This window comes from Poecilia latipinna, unplaced genomic scaffold (assembly GCF_001443285.1).
Source record: "Poecilia latipinna isolate Pla-1442-1.1 unplaced genomic scaffold, P_latipinna-1.0 Scaffold2512, whole genome shotgun sequence".
Taxonomy (NCBI): Eukaryota; Metazoa; Chordata; class Actinopteri; order Cyprinodontiformes; family Poeciliidae; genus Poecilia; species Poecilia latipinna.
The window spans coordinates 62,585-67,577 of record NW_015115128.1 but is presented as its reverse complement, the minus strand read 5'-3'; the positions used below and the strand labels follow the sequence as shown (position 1 = coordinate 67,577).

The 4,993-nt window shown below is 37.5% G+C and overlaps 1 protein-coding gene and 1 long non-coding RNA gene across 3 annotated transcripts in view; one reads left to right on the top strand and one right to left on the bottom strand.

Annotated features, from left to right (window-relative positions):
- The window catches only part of rell2 (RELT like 2), a 39,555-nt gene that overhangs the window by 8,487 nt on the left and 26,075 nt on the right, over window positions 1-4,993 (top strand). The window lies entirely within an intron of this gene.
- LOC106938115 (uncharacterized) lies at window positions 2,425-4,013 on the bottom strand. Its single transcript, XR_001422537.1, has 2 exons — window positions 3,752-4,013; window positions 2,425-3,462 (listed from the first exon to the last, which is right to left on the bottom strand). It is a non-coding gene; the product is annotated as an uncharacterized LOC106938115 (long non-coding RNA).

Below are 4,993 nucleotides of genomic sequence, written 5' to 3'. Positions count from 1 at the left end.
GGGCTTGAGCCCCCCCCCCTTTTTCCCCTTCCCCCCAAGGGCCCTTTTGGTTTTTTTTTTTTTTTTTTTTGGTATTATTATTTCCTAAGCCCTCTTCTGACACATAGCATGTGCTAAAATTATTAGTTTTTTGGTTGGGGTTTTTTTGCACAACACAATAAGCCGGTCACCTTGTTACCTTTGACCTTTTGCCCGTGACGCATGACAGATAAGATAAGGCGGCTAACTGAAGCTAAACGTAGCGAACGTTCCAGATTACAGAACAGTTTTTGGTTAATTAAAAAAATAAAAAACGGTTTTGGTGAATAAAGTGGAGTAGACTTGCTACTTGTCAGATAACGGAAATCGTTTCTGCTTCAGCACGGAGTAGCGGTTTAAGCAGAGAGGTAATGAAATACAACAGACACTGACAGGCCTCTGCATCTGCCTCTCTCTGAAGAACTACTGAGCGGGAGGAGACAGGTGAGGAAAAACTGTTCTTATCTATCGATTCAGTATTTTTTATCATACAGACATTAGGCTGTTGTTGTTGTGCTATTAGCTAGCTGCTAGCTAACGACTTTGCTAGCAAAGCTAGATAACTAAAAAGCTTTTTCCCCTGTATCTTTAATGGTAGCAGTCATTCTTCAGTATTCTTCAGTATTCTTACAGGGGCCGCATTTCATTGGCTAATGCCCATTTCACGTCACAGCGCAGCTATGGAGTTAGATTTGTTTCACAATTATTCAATCAAAAAAAAAAAATCATGTCAAACAAAAAAAGTAGTATTCAACCAAAAAAAAAAATCATGTCAAAGCAAAAATCACTAAGTTATTTTTTTAAACTTTTTTTTCTTATTGGTTGAGTCTCTTTTTTTTGGTTGAAACTTTTTTTTTGGTTGAGTCTCTTTTTTTTGGTTGAAACTTTTGTTTTTGGTTGAGTCTCTTTTTTTTGGTTGAGTCTCTTTTTTTTTGGTTGAAACTTTTTTTTTTGGTTGAGTCGCTTTTTTTTTGGTTGAAACTTTTTTTTTTGGTTGGGTCCCTTTTTTTTTTGGTTGAAACTTTTTCTAAGTTTTTGGTTGAATTCGTTTTCTTGCTTATCCAACTTTATTTGCTTTGGCGAAGCTTACATGAACATTCTGGGCGGGGCTTAAGGACGAGCAATGTAAGACGTGTTCCTATTGGTTAGCGCTGACTAAAGCGGATGACTCCCTGAGGTCTCAGAGTTCTGTCCCGAACTGCAGGTCTTCGGTGACGGGACACAGAATGTGAATGGTAAGTAATCTTTACAAAATTACACCGTTTAGCAGCTTCTAAAGTGTCCACCCTTTTTCAAAGAAGAAAACTTACTCAACTTATGACGACAGTCACATATTTTGTCTGCCGTGATCCCCGGTAGCATTGTGCTAGCTAATGTTAGCACTAGGTAAAGTTCATAAACTAGGCTTGTGTAATATTCGCCTGTCTTTATGTTGAATTCGTTAACCAGCGCACCTCTGTCGAGTGGCATTAAGCGTGGAAAATACCAAATATATCTGGAGGAAATATGTGTTAAAAAACTGTTGCGCAATCCTCAGTGTGTGTGTGTGTGTGTATTAACTAGCATTGAAGCTAAAATGGGAAAACAGCGGATCGTTGCACCAATGTTATCAGGTCCACGTTAATCTGCACCACACGTCAAGTGACTGTGCAGATGATTTATTTACCAAGCACATAATCAGTGCTGTCGATGAGGGGAGGCAACGTAACTCTTAAATATATACATTTTCTTCCAGATGTAAAATGTAAAACTAAGCTGGTAGGTCACAGGCCGAAGGAGGATATTCACATAATTTCTGTTTTTTATTATTTGGTGGGTGTGTGTCCTGTACTTAGTTTTATTCCGAATTAGATGTAATATGCCTTTTGCTGTGTTATATTAAATTAAATTAAATTGGTGTTCTCCTAATTCCCCATTCTAGTATGACCAGCAGAGTGCAGCTGAAGCAGGACAGGCTTGTAGGTCTTACTGATTCCTCCAGCTGCTAGAGACGATCAGAGCATGAGGATGGAGAGACCAGCAAGTGTTGAGTCAGAGAAGGTCAGGTAGGGAAGGAAGTGTTGCTTTTAGGGGCCGGGTGTGTTTGGCTAAATATATTTCTCCTTTCAGCTACATTCAAAAAAGTATTCAGATTTTAACATGCATTTTCTACTTAAATATTTCAGTTTACTCTTTCTCAGTAACTTCAGTGTTACACCTCTGCAATATTTTTTTGCAGTTTCTCTTATTGTGATACAATAACTGTTTCACTTGAACATTTAATTTCCTGAGATATAGTCAATTTATTTTCAATTAAAACTCTTAAAAGACTTTAGGGCTTATTGGGTCTAGGTAAATATCATCTCTTACTCGTATTTTTTTTATTCATTTTTGTTTTTCAGGTTTGCGTCATAAAGCTTCTTGATGCGTTTCTGAGCCATGATTGAGACTCTCCATGATGTTCACCCAGGACAGAGAGGAACTCGTATCAACTCCACTCCATCGACCCCTTGAGACCTTCCTGTTGTTAAATTGCTTTTCCCTTGGATCCAAGCACCTGCACCTCGCTGACCAGTACAGTGACCATCAGTCCACAGTCAGCTGGATCATCACAACATTCAATAACTTTTTATTTACAATTAGGATCTGAAAACCGGAGGACCAGCTACGCAAAAATCTACCTGCAGATTTTAAGCAGCTACCCTGACACTGCAGTGATCCTGGACTGGGCTGAGCTGCTCTTCCTCTCACCTCCAGAGTGACAAGTTTTCATCACCAGTAAAGACAAACAAGTTTGAGTAACTGCTGGAAAGTGTATTATATATTTTCAGTGTTCATTTTGTTATACTGTTTGGACTTAAAATAAAATGTAATCTCTTTTGTAATACTCTACATTTTACAAACCTTTTTCCCTTATCTCAGTTGTAACATTATGTGAAGTATTTGCATGTAATTCGGCCTTCAAGCGAGATATTAAAATTAAACGCTTTCAAGTAATATTTCATCTTTTCTAAAACAAAATACAGAAAATACTTTCACAAAGTGGCTTTATTTCTGTCATTCCTCTTGTGAGTTGTATAATGGAGTGTTATGGCCAGGTTACAAGTATTTTTTTTTTTTACAAGTATTTTTAATTATGAGAATGCATCTTTAGGATCATAAAGATGCAATTTTACCAGAAGAACATCTTAAAATATGGGAAGTCATTTTATGGAGAAGTCTTGGCTCCCTCTGACGAAACCAGCTCAGTCCAGGTGGTTCCGATACATTCAGTGGTTAAGAGGATCAATTGGCCGCCAGGTAAGGATTGATGTCAAAATAAACAGAGCTACTGATGTAGGAGTATTTTCCATGTTGAAGAAAAGCAAAGTTTATAATGGGAGAGGGAAAATGATGCGTTTAGGTCAGCCGATGTCTCCATCCAGGAAGCCACTAAAGCCAAACAGAACTCCAGTCCAGCTCCAGCTGCAGTGAGGATGAAAAAGGGAGAAATAACCGAACGTTAACATGACAGGGAATAAACCAAATTGGGTAATTCGCTTTTAATGTGTTCCAGATCCAAAAAGAAAAAGCTCTGATATAAACTTGTTTATTTATTTCTGCCAGGATGTTGGTGGTAATTTTTGTATTTTTATTACAATGTATCATTAACACATAAGCATGCATTATTTTTAAAACCAATAAATAAACTGACTTGGAGAAATATATTTAGCCAAACACACACGGCCCCTATAAGCAACACTTCCTTCCCTACCTGACCTTCTCTGACTCAACACTTGCTGGTCTCTCCATCCTCATGCTCTGATCGTCTGTAGCAGCTGGAGGAATCAGTAAGACCTACAAGCCTGTCCTGCACCAATTTAATTTAATATCATAACACAGCAAAAGGCATATTACATCTAATTCGGAATAAAACTAAGTACAGGACACACACCCACCAAATAATAAAAAACAGAAATTATGTGAATATCCTCCTTCGGCCTGTGACCTACCAGCTTAGTTTTACATTTTACATCTGGAAGAAAATGTATATATTTAAGAGTTACGTTGCCTCCCCTCATCGACAGCACTGATTATGTGCTTGGTAAATAAATCATCTGCACAGTCACTTGACGTGTGGTGCAGATTAATGTGGACCTGATAACATTGGTGCAACGATCCACTGTAGCTTCAATGCTAGTTAATACACACACACACACACACACACACACACACTGAGGATTGCGCAACAGTTTTTAACACATATTTCCTCCAGATATATTTGGTATTTTCCACGCTTAATGCCACTCGACAGAGGTGCGCTGGTTAACGAATTCAACATAAAGACAGGCGAATATTACACAAGCCTAGTTTATGAACTTTACCTAGTGCTAACATTAGCTAGCACAATATGCTACCGGAGATCGCGGCAGACAAAATATGTGACTGTTGTCATAAGTTGTGTAAGATTTTTTCTTTGAAACAGGGTGGACACTTGAGAAGCTGCTAAATGGTGTAATTTTTGAAGATTACTTACCATTCACATTCTGTGTCCCGTCACCGAAGCCCTGCAGTTCGGGACAGAGTTCTGAGATCTCAGGGAGTCATCCGCTTTAGTCAGCGCTAACCAATCGGAACACGTCTTACATCGCTCGTCCTTAAGCCCCGCCCAGAATGTTCATGTAAGCTTCCCCAAAGCAAATAAAGTTGTATAAGCAATAAAACAAATTTAACCAAAAACTTAGAAAAAGTTTCAACCAAAAAAAAAGCGACTCAACCAAAAAAAAAAAGTTTCAACCAAAAAAAAAAGTTTCAACCAAAAAAAAAGAGACTCAACCAAAAAAAAAGTTTCAACCAAAAAAAAGAGACTCAACCAAAAACAAAAAAAAAGTTTAAAAAAAAAACTTAGTGATTTTTGCTTTGACATGATTTTTTTTTTGATTGAATACTATTTTTTTTGTTTGACATGATTTTTTTTTTGATTGAATACTACTTTTTTTGTTTGACATGATTTTTT